Here is a 16,578-nt window from a genome sequence, read left to right on the forward strand (position 1 = left end):
TGCCCGGAGCCTATTCCAGCTGTCGTTTGGCGAGAGGCAGAATACACCCTGAACAGGTCGCCAGTCCATCATGGGGCTGACGTACAGTGACAGACAATCATTCACACCTATTGTAAATTTAGAATCACCAATTAACCTAACATGCATGTCTTTGGAGGTGGGAGGAAGCCAGAGAACCCTGAGAGATCCCACAAAGACAGAGGGAAAACATGCTAAGTTATGGAGGATCTTATACTTCAAATAAATATTTTATAGAAAAAACTTTGCCAACAACCCCACCCTCCCTACAGTTTTCTACATTCAGTCATTTAAACTCTAATTAATTTAAATGACAAATCAACTTAAATGACAAGGTCAAGCCTTCTGACTTACTTTCCATTAATCAACATAGCACTTTTCAAACAAGCATCAAAAAAATCATTGAGATAAATTTTATTTCTCCCTCATGCCACAAGGCCAAAATACAATACAATAAAATGGAACACTTCCCAACCTTACAAAAAGAGTTTGACTACTGTTGTGTTACATGTTAAATTTAGCCCCAAATGGTGAGACAGCAGAAGTTGGTCCCCCAGTAAATGGTTGTTTCTTATTTGCCTTTTAGCAGCTGCAGGTTAATAACTGGAGATTATGAATGACCTGAAGAACTTTGATTTTGGATTTGTCCACCCGATTTTGATGGAAGTAACCAGTTAAACCTATTCAGTCCTTCTACACCAGATACTGGTGGCTTAGAGATTAATTGCCTGTTTTAACCTTGTAGACCTTGCTTCGATTCCCCCACTGCGGGTATAACTTTCTGTTATACAAGTTATTTATTTAAAGACTTGTAGCTGACCTTTTAACTTCCAACATCATTTGTTCTCTCTTTGTACATTTCTCTTTCAGCCTGCCTTAACACTCATCATTTCCATTCATTCATCTCTCTCTACTCTTATTATATTCACTTGCTGAACTCTCTTTATCTATCTCTTATAGCTACACCAAATCTTCCAGACTTATGCATTGACAGTGTTAGTATTCACTGCAGATACAGTACAGTTCGTCTGAAAACAATGGAACAGCAAGGTACAAGTTGTGCTGTTTGTTTTTTCTGTTCATTTGGATTTAAGATCAAAAGATGGATTGCAATGTACATCTCACTATGTTACATATCACTATGTATAGTCACTTTATGGTTTTATGTGTAGAACATAGCACCCTTTGTATCAGATGACCCAAATTTTTGGTGAGGTGAATTTGAATGACTACACTTGGTTTAAGCCTTATGGTTTAAAGGCTCAGCCGGTGCCGAAGGTTTTAGCTTTAAAGAGTGGACTTGTTAAAAAAGGGGAAAACAACATTAAATCAAGATAAATCAATATGAAAACAAGTAAGCTTTCTAAGGGAGAAATTGAATCAGCAAAAAGCAGGAAAGTGCACAAAGGTTGGAAAAAGCCAATACAACAATTTGAAATGTCTTGAAAAAGAGAGAAACCACTAGTGTTCGAAGTGACAAACAGACAATGCTGACTGGACAGAGGAACACGTTCAGCTGATTAGAGACATCAAGAGCTCCACAGAGAACCACAGGAGATCCTTTCTACCTGTGGCCATGAAACTGTACAACTTCTCCCCACCCTGTAAGGGGGGGCGGTGGGGGACTGATTAGCATCATAATTATAATATTATTACACTCTAATCTATTACTATTGACCCATTTCATCCATCTTGACATATAACGTGTATATACTGAGTTTTCTGTATTAATGTTATTTGTATTTGTGTTGACGTGGATAAACAATGGACAACAATCAATATCAGCGGACAGAAGGGTTATGAGAAGGGTGAACTGTGAAGAGGTACTAAAAGAGTGACTGACATGACCAACAGCCTCCACAGAGAAGTGGTGAAGCTATCGCAATCTACCATTTGACGATTTCATGGGCAGAAAAGCAGAGGCCATGCCACAGATGATGTAATTATTGCAATATTGGGTTTTATTGATTTTAAATTGTTTTAAAATGTATCAAGGTGTAAATTCAAAGAAAGCAAAGAAGCCATTTATTGTTCCAGCTATAGTTGGACTAACTGAAGGGAAAACCTTCAAACCTGCGTTGGTAAAGTTAAACCTGTATTTGGTGTGTTTTTCTTACTGCTTATCCTGAGAATGTCTGCTTTACTCTAAATGACTGAATAACCTAAAGTCTTATTCACACTGATGGATTAAACTTGTTAGGATCAATGCTTATAATCACTTTACATAATAATTACTTATAATGTGTGTTTACTATCTTGTAAGACTGCTAAGTAAATGAACAGCTACTCTGTGTTAAAGAATTTAATGCCTGTCTACTTTTATTACCTGTTTTATAGAAGCTTCCAATATGAAAAAGTCAAGATCTTGGCTCTAGGAAACATAATGGAGATTTGAATTGATTGTACTTAATATAGCATGCCATACGTAAATGGGGGGAGGACACAGCAAACAATAGTTTCATTACACAGGGAAAGACTTTTTGGGGCTTTAGCAATTTAATATATTGTACAGGCATTGAAAAAATTTTTGGTACTCTTCTGTTAAAGAAAGATGTGTGAAAATGACAAAGGTAATAATAAATATAAATAAATAAAAGTGTACTAAAACCTAACTCATTAAAATTGGACATTAATTTTAAGCTGTGGTTCAACATTGGAGTAAAAATTCAATGGCTATCTATCATACTAAGTCAGTGTGTTAATGCTTTTCTGTTTGCTAAGAGAAAGTATAGAAAGTAATTTACTGTTAGATCCTGACTGAAATTGTTGCCATGATAGGATTATTAATAATTAAAAACAATTATTGAGGGCTCTTTTAATGTACTGAAGGCATAAAAATGCCTATTTAGAATTTAGATATGCACATAAAGTTTCTGCTGCTGTGTGATAGCTACAGGTCTTTGCACTGTAAGCCATTAAATCTATCACGGGCCCTGCCTGGTTCTGCTCCTATTCATTTTCACTGTCTGCTCCCATTGACATTGAACCACACTCTTCCTCAACTAGCAACACCCATGCTGCTCTCTCTCTCTTTCTCCTGGTTATTCCTTCACGAATCACCACGACCAGTTGCACCTATCTCTCCTCCTCTTTATAAACAGCTGCCAGGTTGAAAAAAGAGAGGAGGCAACACACTGGATTATGTTACTCATAACTCATAACTCATAACTCTTTCAATCAGTTGCTCACGTGTGGTTAGGCTTAGACAACAAGTGCTTATTTTACTGTATTTGTTATTGTTAAAAGTTACCATCCATTCATCTTACATGAAATACCCCCTTTGACCTGAGGCTTTAATAGAATTTCCTTAACTTGCCTTTCCCATGGAGTCATAGTCCATGCTGCATATTGCTTTACACCAGGGGTGTCAAACTCATTTTAGTTCAGGGGCCACATACGGTATAATTTGATGTCAAGTGGGCCAGACCATTAAAATCGAGGTAAAGCTCATCATAGCTATAAATAACAATAAATTCATGTGTACCCCTTTGTTTTAGTGGAAAGAAGTACAATTACATTAGGATATTTTTTTTATTTAATGAACTATCCTATTACAAAACACATTAGGAAGAAAGTCAGAAAGTCAAACGTGCAGTTTGCTTCAGTTTATCATTTACATGTGTGCATTACAACTGATCACAGTGATTGCACAAAAGGCAGAAAACACAAAAGTCACAGGTATTTAGATTTGAAAAATATGGTAGCCTATTGCACTTCAACATTAGATTAACTTAACATGTAGGAATTATTTTTACTCTACATGTGTAATAATTCTCAAAACTTAAATTGACCCCCCACATCTTACAAACTTAAGTGGTGGCCATTTTAAATGTATAAGATAGAAATTAATCACCTGGCCTGTAAATATATATACATACATAAACTTTATGACTGAGGGCTTTTGTAGTGAAGTTTTCTCCTTTTTGAGAAAGACATTTTGGCTAATGAGGGTGTGAAGGCGAGTACAAAAGTAAGTAGATGTAGTAAGTAGATGTATCGTAGTAATCACTGAACATTAGCTGTGTCTATCTCAGAATTGTTTCGTCTTTTTCTTCTTCTTCTTTCAGCTACTCCATGTCTAAAACACCCTAGTGCCGATAGCGAACAATTTAGGAATAGTTTATTTTTCAGAAATCCTACTTCATGTCTCATTGCATTTTTTCACTTTCAGATTTATCCCGCGGGCCAGACTGAACCCCTTGGCGGGGTTCCGGCCCGCGGGCCGTACGTTTGACACCCCTGCTTTACATAATTAGCAAAAGCCCTACATGCAACTGGGCTTATTGATTGAATTGATCTGTGACCTCATGGAGGGCACGTTGAGGGCAGAGGAGCTCATATGGACTAGTGAGGTTACACCAAAGGTTAATGTATTTGTATGTATGGTTTATATCGACTGCAGCTTACTGAAGCCAATATACTAATTTAAATCCATGTGACCTTGTTTGTATTTATTTATTTTAGACTTTTGTGGGGCTCTTTGAATACACTCAAGTCATAACTATTGGATTGGAATGGAATGGTATTTGAGTTGTGTTTTGCCTGTAAAGTAATCAAAGGGGCTGGTTGAGTGAATAAAGTTAGACAATGACTAATTAGTTGTCTGCTTTTCAGCATGATACTGTGCAGAATGAGTCAAAATACTGCCTTTGTTTCTTTTTTTCCCCTTCTAGTCCAGATGTAAGGAGCTGCTGATCATATCCACTTTAGCAGAGACTGGCACCACTCACTTCAACAGCACTCGACGATAAATGACAGTTAAAGGCGCAGGCACAAACAGTGCCATCCACAGCAGGTGCAGCAGCCCACTCCTACACACACACACACACACACACACGTGCACGTGTAAGGACACACTCTCTGTATTAGAAGCATAATAATGTGAAAATGACTTCAATGTCAACTCAAGCGGATGCAGAGACTGTCGGCTGCACTTTCTCGCATCAGACGGAGTCAGCAGACATCTGCTGAATGGCAGCTGGGGAAGGTGTGCCTGTGTGTGTGTTGGAGAAAGAAAAATATTACCAACCACTGCTACATCACTTCCCGTACACAGACTTTGTCCCTTTTCACATGTCACATGCTGAGACAGAGATTATCACAGTAACCTGTTTTCAGAGACCTGTGACATTAGACAACAATTCTAAAACACTCTACAGAGTTAAGAGATCTTTGTTCTCTAAACCACTTTATAAAGTTAAAACAGGAGGTGCTTTTAAACTTGTAGTTTATTTCATTTGTTCTGCAGCTGTGGGGCAGTTATGCCAATAGATTTAATGGACTGCCGAAGTACGCAGTCATGCTGGTCAAATGGGAGCAAATCATTCCTACCATTATTTTTGTGACTTCAATATTTAAAGTCCCACATAACAAATTAATTCACTTTCTCCCACTTAGTCTATGTTAATATGGTTTGATGGATCAGTCAGACATGTACAATCTTGCACAGTCTTAAAGGGCAAATCACAACAGAAGTCATTTCAAGGCACTTTACAGTGGTTTTACAGGTTTAAGACCTTACAAATTATAACTGTATACAGAATTATATAGGAAACCCAACAACCCCACTGCGCAGCACTAGAATGGAGAGTAAACCCTCCCTTTAGAGGAAGAAACCTCCAGAACCAGGCTCAGGGTGGGCTTTTTTATATATTATTAAACTGTGTTTCCAGGCTAGGCAAGATTGATCTAAATTAGAGTAACACCACCTCCTTTCTAGCTTACGTGATGCTTGCTTTAAGCTACAGATTTGTGAACTTTACCATGGAGCTAGCTTCCTCTGATTCACTATCTTCTTTTTCAGAGGGGCAACAGTATTGAGTGAGGGTGAGGGGAGAGTTGACTGTCTCTGAAATAAAAGATGGAATCGGTTCCTTAAATTTGTCAACAGCATTTTCAGATAAATATCTACTGTATAGAATTTTTTAAAGTTCATTACAATAAATTCAAATGTTGAGGCAGTTATCATCAACATCTACATGGATGTTAATGTCACTCACTATAATGACTTTATCTGCACTAAAAGCTAAATCTGATAAAACCAGTACATGGTACATACACATAAACTTCGAACTCCATAGTCATTTTACAGAACTCACCTAGATTCAGAAGGTATTTCCTGAATGCTCATAGACTCTTTTAGACTCTTTTAATTAAAATATGATCTTATTCTAACTACACTAAATCCCTGTGGGTTTATTAAGTGATGTTTAGACTTTTTTTCATTATGAGACAGCATACTATAAAGTACATGGTAGAATCCCACTAGGACCACCAGGATGGTGAGTAAGCAGTTTAAATGGTAAATGTTTTGATTGACTGATATGTCATAGTTTGGTAAAACGTTAAGCTGAAGACTTACAGTCAGTAAAGACAAAGTCCATCAATGTAATGGACGCACTGTGGATACGATTTGTACCAGGCTGCATTCACCAATATGGTTTTCAGAACTATCTTGGTAGATTGACCCCTGAAAACATATACACACCACTTCATTGCCAGAAAGCATACTACCTACCTTTCAGGATTAACCTTGTTGAAGTCTTTATTCAAAAAAAGTTCTTTACTGCTTTTCTACAAGTTGGGGATTTGTGGTATCCTACGTTGAACCCTTAGTTTAAAATGAAAGCACCACCACTGTTATCACCATATAATATGGCATTATAATATGAAAATGAAGCTCATACATCAAACATACTGTACTTTTTGCAACACAGCGACGAGAAACAATGGCCATGTGGGAGAGAGTGGAGTGGGAACAGCATGGGGCTAAGTGTGTGTGTTAGAGGGACAGATGCTGGCGTAGCGGGTGAACCATCCCCAGACAGGTGACAACTCTAGCTGCTTTGAAAACCTTATGGCCAACAGAGCAGGGTCACATTGTTGTTAAATGCTTTTGTGGTTCTCTGGGGGCACTCACTTTAACCCGCCTGACAAACCATATGGTGAAAGGTCCAGGGCCAACGAGAGGGCATTTGTTCTTGTGTCCACCTGAAAGTGATAATTTAAAAAAGATATCAAGGTCACATTTGGACTTGCCACATTGTAATTCTGTAGGGGAAAAGTTCTACACTGAAGAAAAATATCAGGTAACACTTAAAGGAGTTAAGTAAGCAGGACTTCATTTAGTTAAGTTTATCCAAGTTACTAGTTAGGTCAACTGAAAATATTCAAGTTGATCTAACTAATAAGTTAAATAAATGTATCTGAATTGAGTTTAACTTACTTAACTCATTTAAGTGCTAAAGTTTGTGCCAAAAATAATTGTCACAAAGGTCTTTGGAGATTCATGAGAACTGTTCGTTGAGTCTCCAAGCCACTACATAATGGATAGGATAATCTGCCTAGTTGCATATTATCCCTTGCTGGATATTATAGCTAGAAAATCTATTATTGCTAGTGGTGCACAGATGATACTGTCATCAACACTCGTACATACCTGTCTAGATTTTGATGCTTCATTGCCAGAGGAGTCTGAATGATGCATTTGCAGATCTCCCGATCCAGCGCCGATCAACAGCTGGACACAGGAGGAATGATTGATGCAAGAGAAGTGTGAATAGGGAAAAACACTAAAAAAGAAGGAGCTGTAGAAATGGGGAAAAATAATGGTAATGATTACCTTGTTGGAGGCAAGGCTATGTAAAGTGAAAGAATCCTGTCTAATTTTCAGAAAAAAAAAAAAAAAGCTTCATAAAAAAAAGGCTTTGTGAGTATTTTTGGTCTCATTATTGACCAGCGATGAATGAGAATGCTGTCTTTGACATGAGTGCTCCAGGAATGTAAAATGTGATAGTATTTTGACATTGACATAGAACAGAAAGAGGATATAATTTCCTGGGTCTCATTTGCCCTTCTGTCATGAAGCTTGTTCGGTGAGGAGAACAAGCTCTAGGCTTTTCACTGTCACTGGAACAGCATGGAAAGGCCAGGGCTTGTGGGGACATACTGTCACACGAGTCATGTATCGACTTTTACTAATGGAGGAGATGTTATGTATTGACGGTAAGGCTTATGCTTCTCACCAGCAAATCCATTCATTATGGTTAGCAGCTGAATGGACGTCAGTGTAATGGAGAGAGAAGAAGTAATTAAATCAGTTGGTTAACACCCGAAATCTCAAAGAGCCCGAATTAAGATCAATGGGATAAACTCAGTAACACTGTAGGTGGTAGATTGATAGATATAAAGTGCTTCTATACTGCAGTTGGGAACTTTTCTGCGAGACAACACAGACAACAATAGCAATGTTTCCACAGAGAATCTATAATTTATTTAAATGTTAATGTTGTTTTCCTTCCCCATGTCCGTTATGGCATTTGCATTTATGCTTATTTTATCCAGTGAATCATGGAAAATAGCTTTGTAATATGACAGATTCTTAGGCTCAAAAACTAAACTTTTCAGTATTTTTTCAGTACTCAATACTTCAATACTTTTCATTTTTTATTATAACACAGTATAACACAAAATGCACCCCAGAAAGGTGGGGACTTTTTCTGAATTGCAGCACAAACTAAAAATAAGTTAATTCACCTAAACTTTTATTTATATGATAACTACTGTTACACCATCTTTCCCTTTAAGGACACCTTTTAATTGTTTGGGAACTGAAGACATTTATGGTGGATAGAAGACTTCCTCTTCAGTCTGTGTTGTCTCTGTTGTCTGATTCTCCTCTTGATGATGCACCAAACATTTTCAATAGGAGATACTGTAGACCTGGACTGCAGATTGGCCAGTCAAGCACACACACTAAGGGCACGCTGTTGTGCTACCTGCAGAGAGAAGCCTAGTATTGTCCTTCTGAAATCTCCACTCACTTTGGACTCAACAGAACATGTTTCCACTGTTGAGAACTTGGTGCCATTTCTGCACAAAGTTATGTTTGGCTTCCTCCTCGCTAAGGGTTACAGGTTGCATTTCAAGATGCAGTAGCAGATTGTGTTAAGTTACAAAAAGTATGTAAAAAAGTATGTGGCTATATCAAATACATGTCATGTGATGGTTTCAGTGCCCTGATACTCCCTGCACCTTTCAACAATAATATGTACTATAGATGGTGAAAGACCCAAATTCATTGACCAGTATTTACACTGAGCCCACTATGGTGCCCCCAAATTTCTGACAACCTTTGCATCATAATTGAATATTTCTTCTTTAAAACTAATGTTAGCATGCCTTTAGACTATTTAGTGACTGACAGCAGATTGTCACCATTCTGTTCATCACAACTCAAGTAGCAGCAACGACACAAAACTCCAGCAGAGCGCTTTGCTCTGTAGGCTTCCATAACAAAAGTGATGTGACGCTCCCTGCATTGTTCAGCCTTCAGGACGCATTCGCTATGATCAGGCCCAGCTCGGTGTTTGCTGAAGAGAGACGATCCCCTCCCATCTCATCACTTTCTCCCTCTCTGTCTGCCTCGCTGCTTTTCATCTCTCTCTCTCTCTCTCTCTCTCGCTTTCTTTCTGGCTCTGCTGAGGAGCCATTCAGCAGATGTTTGTTGTCTGTGCAATACAACGAATGGCTGCACAGTGTCACCATATCAGGGAATGTTGACAGTTGGGTCTTTCTCACACAATTACATGATCCCCAGAGTGCCCTGGTGATGTCCCAGCCACTGATGTATGGCTTGATTATCTCAACCCTGTCTGCTATATTTAATTCAAGGTTGATTTCCAAAGCTACATGCAGGGTACATCAGTACAGTATCATTAATTCCAGAAACAAAAACAATGTGCACACGTAAAACTCAAATCTAAAATATCTCCTCCCTACACTTAACATGCCAAATGCATTCGTCCAGTGATCTCCATTCCCCTCACAGTATTTCCTCATCTAATGTTATTCCACTCCCATGACCTGCACTGTTGAACCTCCTATCTATATTATCATATTTACTCTATTAAGTTTATTTGTTTTCAGCCCGCAGTGCAGATCTCAAGAGCCCACTCACTTCAGAATGTACGTCAGCATGCACAATCACGCTAAGATGTTATATTTTATGCAGCCACTAAAGCGGATTTATTTTCTGCGGCGAAGGAGTGGCACTATTTTTATTCTTATCAAGTCACATTTTCACATCATCAATCATGCAACTGCCACAAATGTGCTGCTTTAGTTTTTCCCCACAATGCCCCAATCATTACTAAACAAGAGAACTTTGTGAGCATGAAATAAAGTTTACTTAGATCTGAATGTTTCCCTAGGGGTAAACATATGGCGTAATGGTTAGAGGTTTGCAGCTTTAGCTCTTTAAGTCCAACATGAGAAATGCTTGGCTGGTCTAACAGCATATTCAGAGACAGAGCAGCTTTTATCCATTGGGGCACCACAGTTCTATGGACAGTGCATCTGTTGGTCCACCACTTTGATCCAGGATGAAGTATCTCAACAACTATTGGTCTAAATGCCACAAAGTTTAAATACATTTCACTGATTTCTATTGGTTTCCAATGGATGAAGGTTACTGCGCCGGAATTCTCTGACTTTTACTCCAGCTCCACCAACAGGTTGACAGATATTCACAGCTACTAAATGGGCTGCTGTGAAGTAGGTGTTGAGCCCAGATGAGTAATCCTCAAGGTGTTAGTCATGCATTATCTCTTCTAATTGTAAATACTTAAATCTCAAATGAGCTCAAATGAACAAAAATCACAAATGAACACCTCTTCATTCTCTGTGCCCGAGCTCATGTCAGGCGAATTTGATTTCAAGAAACATAATCACTGGGTATCATTGGTGAAATGTTATGGGGGTGCATCACTGTCCACAGCATGGATGACTTGCATATGTATGAAGGTACAGTCGACATATTAAATTGTGATTTTAGAGAGCCATATGCATCAAGGCAACATCTTTCCCCAGCAGGTTAGTGGATATTTTAGCGTGACAGAAAAAGGCTTCATTCTGCATATGCTACAACAGTGTGGCTACATAGACACAGAGTGCATGTGCTTGACTGACCTGCCAGCAGTCCAGATCTGTCTTTATTTGAAAATGTGTCTTGAAGAGCTGACCCCAGACTGTTAGAAAGGTGATGCAACACAGCGTAAAACATGCCTCTTCCCCAGTGTTTCCTGACTGTGTTTTCAGGCATCGAACTTTGTTTATACTGTATTTACATGATACAATTAAGTTGGTCAATAAAAAGCCACTTTTTTTGTAATTGTATTAGATAAATTAAGCTTCAAGAGAATTTACAGATTTAAGTCAAAGATTTCATTTTATTGCATTTAAAAAGCTTTTAGGGAAATGGCATTTACATTTTTTGTTTCTATAGGAAAATATCACAAGAAATATTTACAATACGATAATATACAAAATGCATTGTCTAATAAAATAGGAGTAAGTTTTTAAAAAATACATTTTGTTATAAACTTCTCTAATACAGCTGTAAAATGCTTGATCAGAATAAATGACTAGCTTGATGTGTCTTTCAGTCTCCTGTCAGGTCTGCTGTTGTAAATGTTTCAATATAGATCATTACAGTTCCCAGCAGCTCTGTGCTCAGGCTTTAATGAAACAAAGTTATTCAGATTTTCTGATGAAACACTGTGAAGATTCTCCACCAAGTGTCATCATACGTATGGAAGTTCAGCTCCAACACAGCGATCCTCTAATGGAATAATAATAAGAGATTCAAACTTGATATGGTTCCTTGCAAATCACTAAATCACTGCATTTCAGATTTGCTTTGGCAGAGCTGAATGCTGGTCATTATCAATGTTGTTCCGTTTTTTGTTTTTTTTATATCCTCTAAAAGGAAAGAAGCAACATTTCGGCAGGTACTCAAGCACAAAAACGTCATTGATGTCAGCTGAAGCCACTGACTCAGACAAACCCTTTCAACCCAGACCTCATTCTTAAGGCATTCCTACACACGTCTGCAGAACCATAGCAACTGACCTTCATGACTAATGGATGGAGTACAAATGGCTTGATTGTATATGTGTTGCTTTCAACCCATTTGTACCAATATCCGCAGTCTGAATCCATGGGAGTGGGTGGGGGGGCGGATGATAGATTTGTGCATTACACTGTGTTATAGTGTCTAATTTGATAAATACCACTAGGTGGTGCTAGACTTACAAATGTTCAAATCATATCTCTAATAGTTTCAACCAGGAGAGAAAAAAAAAAGTTAGTTTTTTAAAGATGCTATCTCCCAAACAGAATGGAACATTACTAGTCATTTTGTTGTGCACATAACGTTTTAGTGAGAAGTTTCATTTCAAAATCTGTCTCAGTGTGTCAGCCACTGACTCAAACAAGCAGAGGCAGTTCTTTCTGAGACCTACCAGAGATTGGCAGTGTGTTTGAAATAGAGAGGAAAATAGCTCCAGCTGTGCAGCCATTCTTCCTCCTCGTCGGGACTTGCCCCCCTACATTGCCCACAATGCAGCAATATAAGTGCTATCGTACAGTGGGTACGCTCAAGAAGAAGTGAGAAGCGTGCAACAGAACTCTGTTACGGTTGCTTCCTATTAACTCCACAGACCCACATTTTAATGCATTTAAAATCATTTATGCAGCAGTACTCTCTCAAAGCCAGTGAATAGACTTTGATTATGTTTAAAATCAAATATCTTCATATGTATCTGGCACAAATTAGGATTTAGTGTAAGGATATAATCACTAGAGGAGAGTGAAGACAGTTCCATGCAAGTCATATTCTGTATTTAGAAACATAAAAATAAATTCCAGTGAGAGTATGACTCTTACGCATGTGTGGAGCTGTGAGGATATGAAAGCCTGTCTCCTGTGGGACCCCTTTTGGATACCTGCTTTGATGACACTGACCCATCATCATCTCACCCTCTCGGGTGTTCGTGTCATCCAATTGCAACAGGAGAAAGGATATCCCCACATGCATATAGCGTGGGCATGGAGACATGCGTGGGCTCTGCTGTTGCCATGACACGCCTAATGCGATGTAATGCTTCCACAGTCGCCATGGTTACCCAAGTTAGACAGACACAAGGTTAAAAGTAGAACATCCCTCTGGGAGCATACGTGGAGCATTGTCTCGTCAGTAGTCGTGATGGCTGCTGTTCTTTTATATTTAGTTGTTATTAAGCCAGCACAAGCACACCACGTTGGTTCATGCTGCATACGCACAGTTAGTTCAGCTTTATACACGATCACAGCATGAATAATGCTCCCAGAGAGTGAGAGTGAGAGTGAGAGAGGGAGAGAGAGATACCTCCTGTGCCTTGGTTCTTGGGTAATGCTATATTTCTCATTGGTGTCCCAGGCTGACAGAATTTAAGAAAACCTCCTTTGATGTTTGTGCTTCAGTAATTCTTCACTGCAGCTCTTTATGTCATATTACTGCAGCGGCTGCCAAAAAGGGGCTTTCACCTCTTCGACTTCACCATGCAGCGCTGACTTGGCAATGAAAAGATGGCTGTGAAGCCTGTAAGCCAGGCCTTTCAGACATTTACGCGACCAGTCCACTGCTCACATCCACTACAGAGCAATTGTGCCTGGACAATTTCCACTGAAAAGTACAGGTCAGGACCCATATCTCCTTCTCGGTGAAGGCACTGGGAGGAATCCCACGCCTGTTTTCATGTGTGTTCGAATAGTTTAGTGATCTGAACAGAGTTCTCCTTCTAGATGGGTGGCTGCAGCTCACGCCCCATTGAGGCTCATGTCTTACTGTGGCCGTGGCGCTGGGCTCATTGGCGTGAATGCAGATTGGAGTTTGAGTTGTACAAACATTTCTGGGAGGCAAAGTTATTCTTTAGGCCGAAATAATCTGGTTAAACAAAACGAAGCTCAGTGAGAGGAGCCAGCCAATTTTTGTGGCCCAATAAAATAATCTCACACAAGACTTAAAGCAAAGCCATAACGGATATTATGCAACTAAAAGAAACAACAACTTCCATTTCACTTCATTTCACCCGACGTGTTCATTTAAGCCAATAACTGTTCGTCTGCAGTTGTTACTCGTTTTGCTCTTGCTGTTCAGAAGGGAGTGGCTTAACCTTCCCACAGACGTTATTTTCTGTCCGCTGACTGCTGCAGGAGCAGTTGCTAAGAGCTGTTAAGTTAATTCGTTCAAGACAATGAAAGCAATATGCTTTTAAACTCTTCTTGCAACAACCTGCACAACCACGACGAACTGATGCTTGTTTGATGTCACTTCTATGTCTATTTTTCTTTTCCTACTTGTAATGAATGTGGGTGGTGATTAGACAGCAGACAATATAAAAATGATTTTGTTTATCAGTAGGGTGCACCAATCTGATATTCAGTATTGTTGTTAGGGGACGGACATCACAGGTAATAAATAAAATATGACACCTGAGCGGCATGTGACTTCTCCTCAACATACGACAAGTCCACTCCTCTCCTCCATTAGTTAGTGTGTAGCACATTAACCATCATGGCTCTGCTGTAAAAATAGAAATGGTGCTGTGCGGATTCTGGCTTACATCAAACACTAATAATGAATCTTATTCCATAAAGACTGAATTTGATTTCAGCTCAGCATCATCACTAAATGACTTATTCTCTTCCTGAATCCTGTTATCTTCAGGGGGGAATTGTGAGGACAGCTCACAGCCTGTGCCAACTTGACTTTAGTTAGATGGTTATGATCAGAGCTTTACAAGAGTGTTCATAACGTTTGATGGTGTTTGAATGGATGATTTATTGTTTAGATCGATGTATTTTTTTTTTTTCTAGCACTGGTAGACTAGTCTGGCACTTTCACAGCTTTAGCACGTTAATCAACCACCAAATGCAACCACACTTCAGATTTTAGGAGAAGCCACTGTCAAAGGTTCAGAGATCTCCATCTGTATCAAATGACGTAATGGTTATGGAGAAGTACTTCACAAGTGGCCCTCACCAGAGACTTTCTTATAGAGTGGCATGTTAACAGGGTATTCAGTTGTTAAATGACTTTGTGTGGTGATGTACTTATGACTATAGGAGTTCCAGTCTGAACTGTGCATGAGAGACACCAGCTGGTGTTCATGTGTTTTGCTTTTTTCTAAGCAGATAAACGTTAGAGACTGTGACAGTGATTTTCTGGCAACGCTACAAAAGTTCTTCCAAAGGCAAGGAGTGTTGTAGGACAACGCTATGCAACCTACTTTTTTTTCTTTAAAACTTCAAGTACGAGGGATAACAATACATCTCTGGTTTGCATGAGTACATGGGCTTTGGAGTGTTGAATTTCTAAGCAAACACTTGGTGCAGCCGGGCAGTAATGCACTGCACTTGTCACTGCTGGAGTAAACATCGGTTTTCAGTTTCATCACAGCTCATTTTGTATGAATACATCTCACCAGGAACTTATACAGTATCATTTAGAGAAGCAGAGGAAGCAGATTCAGTTATATGAGCATGGCTGAAAGGACATGAGCTATGCATAAAGTGCACATTTGTACTTGTGAGGGTTCAAATAGTAAACTCACAGCACTCTTATAATGACTGGCCAGGTACAGGCTTTGTGCTCCAAAAAGACTGTATATATATATATATATATATATATATATATATATATATATATATATATATATATATACACACTCAGTAAGCTATCCCTACAGACATGCAGGGGCCAACATGCCAACATACATCAATCAGTCACAACTACCTGGTGGTTTTAATGTTGTGGTGTCATTAGAATGCAAGTGATGCAAACTGCAGAAACACACAGTTCATGTTACAAAGTAATCCACTAGCTAAATCAACCTTTCCTGCACGTTACTGGCAGGCACAGTGACTTGCTCGATGATGTTGATGATGTTACGTTGACCCAGGCGCTGCTTAAATGTGTATACCTCGTTGAAATGTAAGAGAAGTGCAGTGGTTTTTCATGCAGAGTGGAAGTTTGTCTGAATGCAGCCTAAGGCTACAGTAAGCTGTTACTGTGAAGCAGTAACAGTCTTGAAACAGATGGCAGATGACAGCGGCAACAGGAAGTGTTATGTTTGCATTAACAGAAACTAACTGAGCAGACAGAATAATATTACTCTTGCTCGGTCTACATAAGAATTCCACATGATCTTTTAAAACTGCTGAACAAAACAGTGTATGGTTTTGCTTTGCATATATTTGTGTTTTTCGTTCTGGTACAAAAATAACTAGATAGGACTGAAAAAGAAAACACATAATGACCAAAGAGACACAAAACATCTACTAAGAGATAAGATAGTGTATGAGAATGATGCAGATCTGATGATGGGCAGATCTGTTGGGTCCTCAACAGAGGATCATATACCTATTGTGTGAACTTTATATATTTTCACTGTGTTACACTATCAAAGTTGAGCAGTGTCATCTCCAACATTAACACAAACTGCAAAGAGAAATGTGAAATCACAGTTATTCATGGTCTGGGTGTGTAAAATGTTTTCTCTAATGTATTTAAACTGCTTAATATTCAGTTTAATCTTCCAAATGGGATTAATTTCCAAACACTACTGTCACATACAGTATACAGTTTTGACTTTTATATGGAAGTCACATCTAGACACACTGTAAATGTCGACTGTGAGGTCTTGAGGATTGGAACAGCGATGATAACAGCTATTAGAA

This window comes from Anabas testudineus, chromosome 10 (assembly GCF_900324465.2).
Source record: "Anabas testudineus chromosome 10, fAnaTes1.2, whole genome shotgun sequence".
In the NCBI taxonomy this organism is placed as follows: domain Eukaryota; kingdom Metazoa; phylum Chordata; class Actinopteri; order Anabantiformes; family Anabantidae; genus Anabas; species Anabas testudineus.